At 39.3% G+C, this 15,592-nt stretch overlaps 1 protein-coding gene across 6 annotated transcripts in view; it reads right to left on the minus strand.

The window, feature by feature from the left end:
- The window catches only part of LOC124148276 (solute carrier family 12 member 4-like), a 179,986-nt gene that overhangs the window by 78,541 nt on the left and 85,853 nt on the right, over nucleotides 1–15,592 (minus strand). The gene's annotated exons all lie outside the window — the stretch shown is intronic.

A 15,592-nucleotide genomic window follows, 5' to 3' on the forward strand; every position in this document is an offset into this window, starting at 1 on the left:
CCCTAGGTGTGAAACTTTCACCTCACAGGAACAGACAAGATCAAATACAATGTAGCATTAAGCTGCCACTCCTGTATCTGTGAGTCAGGCAAGTGTCAGGCAAGTGTGGATGCAAGGGTCAGATGTTTACCACTTTGGTGAAACTCACAAGCTTGGTGCTGACAGACCAAGGATCATAACCAATGTGAATCTCCACACCCAAAATCTGCTGATCCTGACACAGCTAAGGGATGCAATTCTGTTTAAGCAAACTACATCACCTTGGAGGTCTGGGCCACCACATATCCAACAGAACATAGCCTGATACATACAAATCTTCAAACTTATCCATGGTTGATACCTTCCCCATGTCATACAGTCCTGTCAGTGAATAGTTGGAAATTCAAATGCTATCAGGAGCTGTGATCTTTGAGATCAGACCGAAATAATCCTGATCTAGATAGATGGTTCATCACACAGGACAATTAACACTTTCAAAAGAGTTACATGCCCAGTATCTGGGCCCTGTTCCACAAAGTCAATCATAACTCCCAAGACACCCTAAGATCTAGCCAACACTTATCAGGGGTCAGTGGGACTGTGATAACCTATTTCGTCCTGCACCTGTCAGTGCCTTCACTGTCAGCATCGATGTGAGAGCCTGATAATGATAGGAGTATATTAAAACTGTCCATGACGAGCGTCAACGTTGGTAATCATCCCAGGTGTACCACAGCCATCTTCCTGCACAAGGACGAGTCTGGGGGGAAGCAAGAAGGGATCACACTCACACCACCATTCCCATAAACCAAATCTTTCCAGGAATACAACGAGGTGGTGCTCTCGTCTGTGACAAGGATTCTTATTTCGTTTGGAAGCAATCACCGACAATGGTGAAGTGAGGTGAAATGGTAATCTGTCATACAGACCCTGATACAAATATATCCAATTCAACCCATGCAAGTCTATAGTGTTTGGCAAGTCTAGATTACTGCAGTATGCAGTATCTGAAAATGAAGAGAGTCTCTTGGCTGTTTTTTATTATGTTTTTATTAAGATAATTTAACTACTGTTTTTTTACTGTAAGATATGTTTATTTTAGAGACTAGATGTTTTAAATAGGGTTAACGTTGCATTCAAGATTATTGCACTGATAAAGTATTTTGCCTGCTTATGTGTGTGTTGCAGGTATGTGGCATGGGGCTGCTTGTACAATTCTGGATTAATGCAGATTTCATAGTGCTAACCCAATGAGGGGCCATACCACAGTTTCAACATGATTTACCCCACTCAGACACAGTATACTGACTCCGAGCTGACCAGTCCTTGTAATAAAATTTATTCCCTTAGTGTCGAGTGCCAGGCAGGGTAACAACAAGTACCATCTTTTAACGTCTTTGGTATAATGCTGCACTCTCAGGGTAGACGCTCTATCCCCAGACAACAGATGCACTCCATTGAGGTAGCAAACAATGACAGAAAATAAGTCATTCTTCAAACATGTTGCACCATACGTTAAGGTTTGTGTCAGAATGACATTATTAAAACTTTGAAATGAAATTGATTTTAAAATAACTTTGATAAGAGTGAATATGATGAATATTGTTTTTATTGCAGTTTATTCCAGCATGAGCTTCACCCAGATGTTTGGAATCCTGTCTGGGGCCTTGCATGAAGAGCAAACGCTTAACCCACCTTAACCATTATGTTACCCCTGAAGTTTTCCCTCTGAAATCGATAATTCATAACTATTGGAACTCTCCAGGGTCTGTAATTGAAATAATCAAGCATTTACACAATAGATATTTCACAAACCATTGTGAAATCATATTTACAAAAATAGAAGTTAATCTATCTTTCTATATTAAAATGTAATCCCAAAGGGCTGCTAATACCCTTAGATCAACAAGTGCGTTCACATTACTGGGCACTGTGTAAGTGCAGGGACTGCACTGCCATGTTCTGATCTGCTAGCTGTGGTGGTTCCATAATGCTTCCTCTGGAAATGGTTACCCAAATCATCGGCTGTTTGTTCAGGCAAGGTGATAACGACAGGCACTAGATTACTGAGGATGGATTGATCACTGGGTAATATCTAAAACAAATGAACTTGACCATAAATGGAGCTTGGCATTTATAAATCACTTCAAAGTTGGCCGAGTTTGGGAGGTGGTGATGGGACAGACGGATCAAGTTTGATTAGTTGCAGTGATTAGTTCCTTCTTTCTGATATATTGTTAATGATAAAATGTCGGCACTGAAAATACATGTCTGGAAGAGGGTGTAAAACAGAGTGGTTGATTTGACAGAGTTTCAAACCATGTAGCTTTCTTGGATAATGGCCTTTGAGTGAGTGACCTGGTAAACACCACAATCAGCACAATTACAGCTAGATCCCAGGGGCCAAGAGTGAGTGAGTGCGTTGGATTTAAATGCCCAAAGAGATGAAGGTCTTAGATGTTTACCATTTCGGTGAAAGCCACAAGCACGGGTGTGGTGCTGACAAACCTAGGAACGTAATTGGGCAAACCGGGATTTGAACCTATGACCATAGGTTTCTGTTGTACCCCATTGATGCAACTCTGCACAGTGAATTGTGGTGCTTTAGACAACTGGGGCACCAATGCCCCCAATCAAGCCTAGTCAAACCAGTGGTTGATAGCATGAACAAATACCCATGCTGTTGAGGTGCACTATAAGCTAGAACACATATCATAATAACCAAATCCCCATTTCAGTCAGCGTTTAAGCCAAGCATGGTGCACTGGTACATCTGAAGCTTTATGGGCAACAATTGGTTTGATGAAGGTATTGATTTGAAATATTTTCCACATATCATTAGATTAGATGGGCCACCCATGAACCAGGGATTTAGCTAGGATTATGAACAAAGTGTCCTTGGCAGGCAAATTGGGAACAAATTCCTCATTTTGTTGAATATTTGGGATTTTTTTATGAATTTTTTATTTTCCTAACTTCTGAGTTATTTTAAAATTGCATTCAGTGCAAAAATATATAACTACCGTATTTGACGTAATAACGCCCCGCTCTAATAAGCGCCCACGTCGATATTTGCTAATATATTGGCTCGTGAACAATTTCAATTAGCACCCCTTCCGATTGATCAATGTACACAAGACTTTTTCATTCGCGTATATTACGCACTCGTGTGTTATATGCATTCTTAATTATGGGCAAATGAATTCTGGAAAAATATATCTGTGGCATATAAACATTTCAGTCTGTCAGCATAAACCACGAAATTTATCTTTCAACTCTGCTTTTTCCACCAAAATAATATTCTAATAAGAGCCCCCTATTTCTAATTTTGAGCGCCCTGGGCGCTTATTACGTCGAATACGGTAAGCATTAGAGCCTCTTCCTCTGTAATGGGCCTGCTATCCTAAAAATACAAATTACCTAGCCATAACATTAGTCATAACTATATAAATTGGAATTGGGAAATCCTTCTGCCAATTTGGGAATTTATACTGACATTTAATACAGATTTGGGGCCAAATATCATTATCTGAGCTGGTTCAATTCCTGACATGGGTACAATGTGTGAAGCCCATTTCTGGTGTCCCCCGCCGTGATATTGCCTGAATATTGCTAAAAGCGGCGTTAAAACATACTCAGTCAGTCATTATCTGAGCAGGTTTTGATAAATCACTTTGAACCTAACAAAAGTAACAGATTCTGATATATCTTCAAACAGATCACTAATTACTGGGACAAAAATGTTTTACCTACCAAGAATAATTGCAAATATTGCCTTGAAACACATTAAAGACTCTCTCATTAAGGTTTTTGTCAAAATATATGTAAACAGATTTCCTCAGCATGATCCCCAAATCATTTTTTGTTGTTTATAAACAGAAGGATTACTTGGCACAACATAATTCTTCTCGCGATACGCAGATGTTGTTTGGCGCAACTTGCCAACTTTGAGAGAATAAAAACCCCAAGACAAAATTTAATTCTGACTGAAAACAACTTGTTTCACCACAGTTCCATTTCTGAAGAAAACATAAAGAAGACGGCGATGGTAATCACAAGACGATTATCACAAACGTGGCTGACCCTTAAGTCATGCAATAAAGTATCCGAAACATGATTACTCCATATAACACTTGGTACAGTATCGAAATGAAATCATTTATTTCCCGACATATATAGAATCCAATTAACACAGCTATTTGCAAAGATTGAAAACTTTAGGAAACAGACAATTATGAGGAAAAGTGTATAAAATGTGAAACCCCATCAAAAACCTACCTCTCTCATCATCAATGATTTCATCACTTTTGTCAGTTTTACTATCCGCCGGTTCTGATGTCTCGGCAGGTTTCGGGAGCAATGTTTTCAGTTCATTACTTTCCACATTAGTCGTTGCCGCACCTTGCTCCGACACACTCTCCACTCCCAGCAACTTCATCGCTGAATAATCTCCGATCTCACCCTCCCAATCACAAAGCCAGTCTTAAAATATTGATCTGGGACCGCTAAGGTATAAATTTCTCACATTAATCCGTTCGTCATTTCATCCCAAGCACAACTCTAATAATGACGCTACTGGAATCCATTTAACCTCAACTCAGACTTCATAAATTTGCTTTTTATCTCTCGATTAACGCAACAAAAAAGTTTCCATGTAATAAACCCAAAAGTAAACTTTTGCTAATCGATATATCCCACAAACAAAGATTGCATCTATGAGCGAGCAGGCTCAACCAGCACACCTCCCTAGGACAACTGTCTTTAACAACATAAGCTCCTTACAGTTAACTCTACCCCTTGCTGCCAATGTTTCAACATGGAGAGGCACAGCACAGAGTTTTTAAGCTGAAATCAATATGTCTTACGGCAGCACCAAACACTGAAATAAAAGTTTACACATAATGTGATATCCCCCCACAGCAAGAAGCCACAGGTAGGTATGGAATATGTTGAAAGCTTGGAGTTTCCAAAGCCTTTTGAATATCGCCTGTATATACCTGGTTGTTCCCAGAGATTGTTATTGAAGTGCATAATACCCTGTAGCAGTTGCCGGACAGATTCTAACCATGTTTATTATAAGCTTCAATGGGAAGCACAACAAGCTTATTTAATGTTGGGATTTTGGTGTTTGCTTTGAAATGAGATAGACCTTGAGTATTGTAAATGTACAGTCAATCATAATAATGAAGAATCAAGGTGTGAATTGGATTCTTTTACTTGGATATGTTGGAATATATGTCATGATCCTCAAGTTCTGTCTTGCAACAACTGTTTCTTTTAAATGAGCAAATGGAAAGATTGTGAAACCAATTTGTTCATGAAAGTTTCAAATGAATCTATGAAAGATTAAACTGGAAATATATTCTAAGAAATAAATTCTAAGTTGAAAAGCCAAACTCACTAGATTCTCCCTTGCTATTGTGAGTGAGTGAGTTAGGTTTAACACGACTTTGAACAGAATATTTCGGTTACATCAAGGTGTGTGAGCATAATGTGAGAGGAAAGCCCCCAGAGATACAGGTCTTCGACATTAATAAAACATTTGGCCAATCTGGAAATCAAACTATGATAACACAATTCTGTATTCTGAGAAGCAATCATAATGATATCTGTTGTGAACCTTCTGCCTCTTGCATTGCTCACACCTTTCATTTATGCCCATCTTTCACAAACCTATTTCTGCCAACATTCATTATTCTTGAAAAAGAATCCAATTTCACTTCTGCTCTGGCTTATTTTTGGCACTCCCATCCAAAGGCTTCGGGTTGTCGTGTCTCAATACCAGTCTACACCCACTTTTCTCCCAAGCATCTCAAGTGATCGTATACCCAACTCTGATCACTTATATTGACAAGGCCCATGGTAACAATCCCCATCATTACAATGTGATACCTTTAATCTCATCAGTGTTCTCCAATTTCAGCTCTTGTTGTTGTTAAAGCAGCCACCTTGGTGTGGACACACTGAGTAAGTAATAATTGTATCTGGGGATCACAACATGCCCCAACGCCACATGCCCTGTGATACCAGACCTCAAATGCGGAACCAAGGGCTGGACATGCTGGTCCTATATGCTCTGTGACAAGAGACCTGTATGCCCTGTGATAAGGGACCTGTATGCCCCATGATAAGGGACCTGTATGCCCAGTGATAAGGGACCTGTATGTCCCGTGATAAGAGCCCTGTATGCCCTGTGATAAGGGACCTGTATGCCCAATGATAAGGGACCTGTATGCCCAGTGATAAGGGACCTGTATGCCCCATGATAAGGGACCTGTATGCCCAATGATAAGGGACCTGTATGCCCCATGATAAGGGACCTGTATGCCCAGTGATAAGGGACCTGTATGCCCCATGATAAGGGACCTGTATGCCCTGTGATAAGAGACCTGTATGCCCAATAAGAGACCTCTATGCCCAGTGATAAGGGACCTGTATGCCCCATGATAAGGGACCTGTATGACCCATGATAAGGGACCTGTATGCCTCATGATAAGGGACCTGTATGCCCCATGATAAGGGACCTGTATGCCCAGTGATAAGGGACCTGTATGCCCCATGATAAGGGACCTGTATGCCCCATGATAAGGGACCTGTATGCCCTGTGATAAGAGACCTGTATGCCCAATAAGAGACATCTATGCCCAATAAGAGACCTCTATGCCCAGTGATAAGGGACCTGTATGCCCCATGATAAGGGACCTGTATGCCTCATGATAAGAGACTTGAATGCCCTGTGATAAGGGACCTGTATGCCCCATGATAAGGGACCTGTATGCCCAATGATAAGAGACTTGAATGCCCAGTGATAAGGGACCTGTATGCCCTGTGTTAAGAGACTTGTATGCCCAATAATAAGAGACCTGTATGCCCCATGATAAGGGACCTGTATGCCCTGTGTTAAGAGACCTGTATGCCAAGTGATAAGGGACCTGTATGCCCTGTGTTAAGAGACCTGTATGCCCAATAATAAGAGACCTGTATGCCCCATGATAAGGGACCTGTATGCCATGTGTTAAGAGACCTGTATGCCCAATAATAAGAGACCTGTATGCCCCATGATAAAGGACCCGTATGCCCTGTGATAAGAGACCTGTATGCCCAGTGATAAGGGACCTGTATGCCCAGTGATAAGGGACCTGTATGCCCTGTGTTAAGAGACCTGTATGCCCAATAATAAGAGACCTGTATGCCCCATGATAAAGGACCTGTATGCCCTGTGAAAAGAGGCCTGTATGCCCTGTGATAAGAGACATGTATGCCCTGTGAAAAGAGGCCTGTATGCCCTGTGATAAGAGACATGTATGCCCTGTGAAAAGAGGCCTGTATGCCCTGTGATGAGAGACCTGTATGCCCTGTGAAAAGAGGCCTGTATGCCCTGTGATGAGAGACCTGTATGCCCTGTGAAAAGAGGCCTGTATGCCCTGTGATGAGAGACCTGTATGCCCTGTGATAAGAGGCCTGTATGCCCTGTGATAAGAGACCTGTATGCCCTGTGAAAAGAGGCCTGTATGCCCTGTGATGAGAGACCTGTATGCCCTGTGATAAGAGACCTGTATGCCCTGTGACGAGAGGCCTGTATGCCCTGTGATAAGAGGCCTGTATGCCCTGTGACGAGAGGCCTGTATGCCCTGTGATAAGAGGCCTGTATGCCCTGTGATGAGAGACCTGTATGCCCTGTGATAAGAGACCTGTATGCCCTGTGATAAGAGACCTGTATGCCCTGTGATGAGAGACCTGTATGCCCTGTGACGAGAGGCCTGTATGCCCTGTGATAAGAGACCTGTATGCCCTGTGAACCCTTTAATGCCATGTATGCCATCTGTGTACAGGGACTGGCCAGCCTATCAGTTACCCTTATGACAGATCTTCTGCCTAAAGATGGATACAAAACAGCAGTTTTTGAGAGTTCTGAAACCTAAACTAACATCAAAAGATGCAGTGACATAATTAAACCTCATGCCTAAACCATCTTGCAAGGGAGACAACTGCAGTAAAATAACAAGTTCCATTCACAAATTTTCGCCTTTGTCATAAAGTGATGCTAATTCTCCAAAATTGGTGCATTGGTATCGCTGCATGGTGTTTGTGAAGCTGGAATGTTGCTGTGCAGAGTTGTGTCCCTTAGTTGCCAAGATGTCCGCTGATCGTAATTAAGGTTGTGTCCTCGATGATTCTAGGTTGGTCAACACCATAACCCTGCTCAGAGGTTTCACAGGGGCAGTAAATGTCAATGGATTTGCCCCTACTTTTGGCAAACACATAATGATATACCTGAAATTCAGTTTAAGCTCAACTCACTTTGCAAAATCAATCAAGAGAATATCAGCTTCATAACTAGTCTTGTTACAGGGATGCTTCGATCACCTTTCCTTTCTCTGGGTCAAGTCAGCAGAACCATGACACTTTATTCTAAACGAATCAACTTTAAATTGGATTTATTAAACCCATCATCACGTCCCTACACCTTTCTATTTGATAAGTGCCCTTTTCATATTAGTGGCAGCTTTAAAATGCCTCCAAGTTTCAGAAAACAACTTCAAAAGATTTCACACAAGGAATCAATAGGAACTTTCCATCATTCTGATGCAAAAAAAATATTTGAAGATATTAGATCCTTCTTTTCCAAGCTCTGCCAATTTAGCAGGTTTTTCCCTGATCATCACTGATATTTCTGTCATTTTTCAAATTTGATAAATGCCATCAAAACCTCTTTTGGGAGTTAGTTTCATTTTGGACATAAGCACACATGAAACCAAGGAAATGAAAGTAGTTTTCAATCCCATCCAATACATAAGGGAGAAGGCCATAGTCACATTTGGCAGAATTTGTGATTAAATATGCCTAATCAATACAACGGAGTTCCTCTGAAGAGACCAAACTTAAAATAATTTCTGATTAATCGGCTTTCCGATCAAGCCTACCTATGTGGAATATACATTATGGTGTATGTGCTCTCCAGGCAGCTTATTACTGATGGACTCTCTCAGGACATAGCTCTGAAGTTTCTTGACAAACTACTGTGCTCCTTGCTATCAAAACTAGAAGATCTATCAAACTTTCGCAGTCTTAAAGAAACAGTCACGAAATTGATAAATCAGTGTAGAACCTTTTATGTCTGAAGTTCCCTTTATAATGCAATATTTGCTCTGATGTCATACTGGCCATAAAGGCATACTCACAATAGTACCATACACCATAATGTCATACTAAACACAGCATCGTATTTACTACAATGCCATATTTACTATAATGCCTTACCCATAATAATGCCAAATTCTATATAATGTCAAACTTACTATCGTGCAATATTCCATATAGTGTCATATTCACAACAATGCCATATTTCTATAATGCCTTACTCATTATAGTGCCAAATTCCATATATGTCATACTCACTATTGTGCAATATTCTATATAGTGTCATATTCACAGCAATGCCATATTTCTATAATGCCTTACTCATTATAATGCCAAATTCCATATAATGCCATACTCACTATCGTGCAATATTGTATTCAATGCCATACCCTCCATAATGCAGAGACAAAACAAACCAAGTATATCTGTATGACGGTTTGTGGGTATTTTGGTAGAGTGGAGTGGATAAAGCTTCAAGCCTAGATCAAGCTGAAGACATGGGTACAATGTGTGTGAATGCATTCGTCTCCTCTGCCATGATAATTTGCTGAAGTAATGACTAAAGCCACACAAAACCCATCTACCACAGGAAATAGTCTCCTTGAAACAAAACATTTGATACAATATCCCAAAGATGTCATGAGCATCTCAGTCCACTGCCAGTGATGAGTTAATGTAGTATTCCTTTGATGTTACCACTACCTTTAATCTACAACATTACAGGGAATGCCTCTCCAGATTTCAGTTACTTGTGGATGACGACACTTCAACCCACAGAAAGAAATCTGCAGAAGCTTTGACAACATTAAACAGATAAAGATATATCTGGGTGCCGAGATTTCAAAGTGAGTCACCCGTCACCCATAATTCCCACAGTACGATGCATCATTTATGTTCCAGGTCTTCAAAGGACTACCAAAGACGTAGGAGCGGTTTATAAGAACATGGCATAAACACCTGATGATCGCAATCTTTCAATGTGAAACACTCTGGAGGAATTTGTTCTGGCTTTCATGATTCAATCACAGGCATAAAAGACTATTTGTGTTGGCGTGGAGACTTAAGTTACGTAGTTTAGGCATGGGCAATTTTATTTCTTGTTTATGGGTTTTCTTGGCACATGTGTCAAGAGTTGGGGGCAACATAGGTTGAGCAGTTTGAATAATGATCAGCCTACAAGGTAAACAACATCCACACAAGTGAGTGAGTGAGTGAGTGAGTGAGTGAGTGAGTGAGTGAGTGAGTTTGATGCCACTTTGAGTATGTCAGTTGTATCAAAGCACGTCAGCTGGATGTGGGACTCAGGAAAGTGAAGCAGATCTTAGATGTTTACTACTTTGGTGAAACCACAAGCACTGGTGTGATGCTGACAAACCTAGAAACATAATCATAACTTGGATCAAACCCACCCAACCTGTAGAAACAGCATTATGGGAGTAAACCTGAACTAATACCAATGTCACACTTCAGTCTATTAATAAAGAGTATATCCCCCAAATCCTCCAGTTTTAACAACTCAAAATCGAAACTTAATCTCTTGGTTCAGGAGTTATGGAGTTATAAAATGACTCTTATTTACCCATATAACAAAGACAACCAGAAATCTGTAGACAGCAAAATATCAAATATAATTTCAGCAATCCCTAATCTATGTCTGTGACACAAGAAGGATGTTTTACCATTGATAACAGCATAGTATATTTATCTCGGGATCAAAGTGCAGCACTGTGCAGTGTATGAGATATTAGCATGAAATACCAACAGCATGCATCTAGAACTGGATCAAGCTATCACAGACTGCATTCTTAACTGGATCAAGCTGACAGTAACTTAACAAGCACCTGTTGTCATCCTCCCACTTCACAATGTAATTATCAGAGTGTCCTGCTCTGCCTCTAACACTGTAACATCAGCAGATACTTGATCCTCACGATGGCAGGATGATGCACACGCTCTTCGCATCAATGCTTTTGATTCTGATGTCTAAATTACTTAATCCAATGAGTTGAGAAGGAGATAATATGTTCATATATAACACTCTTTAATTCCGTCATTGATGAGATTAGAATATGTCCTATCTACTCTCACAAGGTAATCCTGTCATCAAGAACATGCTCATCTTATTATAGTCTATAACAGGCTAGTTGACTTAACCTGATGTGGACAGTATGGAATCAAACCTAAAGCATGTTCTTGTCAACATCACATGGATCACCAAATTTGGGGCGCCTGAGACAATGAGTTGGGTCTAAAGCCACTTTGAGCATTATTTCAGTGATCTCACGGGACATCAGCAAGAGGGAGTCTGATTTAACATCGCTTTGAACAGGGAAGGTGTGGTGAAATGGGGTTTAATGTCGCATCCAAGATTATAGCATTTACATAGCGATGTGCATGCCTCTGTGTGTGTGTGTGTGTGTGTGTGTGTGTGTGTGTGTGTGTGTGTGTGTGTGTGTGTGCTTGTACTAGTTGGACTGATGCCTACCGTATTTTATAGTGCTAGCTCACTGAGATACCATGCCACAGTTTAACAAGAAAGAACCCATTCAGACACAGTATACTGACTCCGAGCCAACCAGTCCTTGTTTTAGCCCTGTAATGCCAAGTGCCAGACAGGGTAACAACAAGTACCATCATTTAACCTCTTCTGGTATGACGCGGCTGGGGTTCGAACCCAGGACCTTCCAATCTCTGGGTGGATGCTCTACCAATAGACCACAGAGGTAGTCTTGAAGAGGGACGAAAGCCTGAAGTGATGCATGTCAAAGACATTGACCATTTTGGTGAGACATGAGCAGGGGTATGGTGCTGACAAACTGATACATAATTAGGGTGGACCGAGATTCGGACCCATGATCCTAGGTTCAGTGCACGCCTAAGGGACTCAGATCTGTTCTGGGAATTGTGGAATCTGAGATGACTGGGACCCCCATGCCCACTCAAGGCTCCAGGTTGGCCATAATAGATTATTTATGTGTTTTAATCAAACTGACATACAATGGTAATGTCCCAATTCTCATTGGTTGACGATGACATCCATGAAATTGGTACAGCACACAAACTTTAGAATGATCAGCTTATTGGAATCCAAAACATTTTTTTTTAACACCTAAGTGTTACTTGTTAAGGATAATGCTATTACCATTTTCAATGTGCTTTGTGCCGTGGGCACTGAATAATTGAATTTTGGGGACTTAATCAAATTCAAAACACTAAAAGACAAGCTGTGACAAAAATATGTCGTCTGCCAGCTCTCATTTTGCACTACATACCTGTTACCATGACTACCAAGTCATACATCACTATGACAACCAAGCATGGGGAAGAAGATTTTTCATTTATTGTGAGTTGAAGTAAAAAACTATCCCTTGCCAATATATTCAAGAGAGTTGAGTTTAAAGGCAGAGTCAGCAGTATTTATGTATAACACATCCTTAATAATGTGTGATCAAGATGACTTCAAAACTGTGGCCACAGCTGGTAGGTTGTCCCTCATCTGAGTATTGTCTTTTCTGAGCAACCATTTTGATCATCCAATGACCTTTTTAGTTGATTCCATGGTAGGCATTGCATAGTTAGTACCTTTTTAACCCAGAATACCCATGATGAATAATATTCAGCCATTAATCGTTCATGATGATATCTTTCATCACAGGACAGTCATTCAGTGGAAATGTCAGTATCGACACATCAACTCAAAAGTATCACCGATATCTAATAAGTATCGATTACAAATAAGATTATTCTGTATGCATATAGACCTGCAATTAATTAATTAATTAATTTAATACTACATATGAACTAGGCTGATCTATTAATGGTCTAAAATAAATTTTTCTGCTTTATCAATGTCCATCTTAACAAAGATAATCATAATATATATTTCTGTTGCAGTGAATTATTAATTTAGTATTGCTATTCATAAATTTTTATCGATAAAGCATAGAGATAAAAGATTTACTGATATAAATATTAGATGATTTAATCTTCTGTTCAACTCAAAAAGGGAGGAAGTTACTGTGAATTCTATTAAACTCATCTCACTCACCCACTCACTCACAAAATCTTAATCAAGAAATCTTCATGAGGATTGGGAAGAAGAATTAGTACGCTATGCTTGTCAAAAGAGCTGATTGAGAAGCATGGGGCGGTTATGTGTGATTGTGTCATCGTACCCAACAAAGTTCCTATTGTTAATTGTCATCCACCATTGTGTCCAAGACTGGATTATTTACAAGCTGTCATTATATAGATAGAGACCCATGGAGGTTTGGGTTAGAAGTGGTCTTCAGGAACCAATGCTTGTCGAAAGAGGCAACTTAAAGGATCAGGAAGTCAGGCTCGCTGATTTGGTTGATGAATGTCATCGTATCCCATTTATGTGGAACAATGCTCATGTTATCAATCACTAGATTGTCTGGTCCAGACTCAATTAGTTTCAGACAACCGCCACAACGCTGGAATATTACTGAGTATGGCATTAAACAAGAAGCAAACAAACAAACAAAACTGCACCAAATTCACACTATACTTAAGAGTGATAAAGGGAAATCTCTCACCATTTTCACAGTTTTTAATAAAAGTATTTAATAATTTATAACGTTGTTTTTTTAAATTAACCAAATAACGACAAAACATTCATCTATAAGAAAACATTTTTATAGTCAAGAGTGTTAATGTTTCAGGAACTGGCTATATGTTTTACCATTAATGTATTTCCCGAGCAATATTGATGATTTCATACAGAGTAAAGACGTCACACAATGACGACAATGTAGTAAGTAATATTACATTTATCTTCATAACATGCAATCTATAAAAGCCATGCCAATATTGATAATATGGACATTCTTGAATTTATGCTACTAACACTGATAAAACTGATTTGATTTAAAAACCATCCAATATCATCATCTCTCTCCAGCTATCAATTTTCATGTAACCTTTTGATCCCAACATCATGGAGCGACTCCAAGTATAATTACATCTACTACATAGATGAAACAAAACCTATACTCTCCTGAGCAGGTGGTCAGATTTTCAACATGAAATGGTGCTAATTTGAAGCTGTAAATCAAAACTTCCCAACATTGTTAACAGCAGCCATCCTGTGGCAATTATTCAAAGTCATTAAAACTAATGTATCATCCTATTTCATGATTGGTCCTTTTAGGAGCGTAATTTGTTATGAAATTATCCCCCCATGTTGCCAAGTACCTGTACCTCATTTCATGTGCAGCTTGCATTAGTTCTGTCTGTCATTAAAACACTGACAGCTGTTTCAGCCTTATTCTATACCACCTGATGGGTGGTGTTAACATTACTGAGGCTAAAATGTGATTTTGAAAAAACAAACAACAATAAACCAACAAATTATTGAAAGAATTTATATCGATTATGTGTGCAAATAAAAGGAAATGTAATTCTCATTAAAATGAGGTATCACTTGTGGAAATAACTTTTTGTGAAATCTCAATTAACTTTTTCAGAAAATAAAATAATGGAAAGAAAATATATCAATTATGTTGGCAAATAAAAAAATTCTCATTAAAATGAGGTATCACTAGAGGATATCATTTTTTGATAAGTAACAATGAACTTTTCAGGAATTAGAATATAGACTGTTGGTGTGCCTATTAAAGGAGATTCCATTATCACCAAAATAAGGTATTACGTCAGTATGATCAATTGCTTCACAATGTACATGTTGTAATAGGTTGGACTGTATTCGATTACTTATTTGATATATGAATACAGAGCAAAAGCCAAGAGATTTACCAGTAATGATATATGATATATGTATAATCAATTCGCCATAGCGATCTGTATCTGTTAGCTATTGATTTTGTGAAACTAATGTCATACACAGTTAAGAAGAAAACTTATCATTTATTAATTTTAGATGATTTGATATGACTGTTTGACTGTGCATTTCAATCTTCAGTGTAGCAGGCCCATTACACAATCCATCTTAATGCTTGGATTACATGTTTATTAACACACAACAACCAAAAACACTCAAATCTTTGAGGATCAGGTCTGTAATGTCTTTAGTGCACAAATGTGTTGTACAAAAACCTACTTTCAACAGACAAGAGATATTGCAACCCTGCAGCTGACCTACTGCAACAAATCTGATCTACTGCAACAAATCTGACCTATTGCAAGAAATCTGATCTACTGCAACACATCTGACCTATTGCAACAAATCTGATTTACTGCAACAAATCTGACCTATTGCAACAAATCTGACCTATTGCAACAAATCTGATCTACTGCAACAAATCTGATTTACTGCAACAAATCTGGCCTATTGCAACAAATCTGATTTACTGCAACAAATCTGGCCTGTTGCAAGACAAGAGGCCTATAATTTGCAACACTGTCGTTAATCTAATACAACAAATTTGGCCTTTTACAAGATAAATAACCTGCTGAACACGACAACTGACCTACTGCAACACACTAACCT

Source organism: Haliotis rufescens, unplaced genomic scaffold (genome assembly GCF_023055435.1).
Source record: "Haliotis rufescens isolate VD_foot unplaced genomic scaffold, xgHalRufe1.0.p SCAF_19, whole genome shotgun sequence".
Taxonomy (NCBI): domain Eukaryota; kingdom Metazoa; phylum Mollusca; class Gastropoda; order Lepetellida; family Haliotidae; genus Haliotis; species Haliotis rufescens.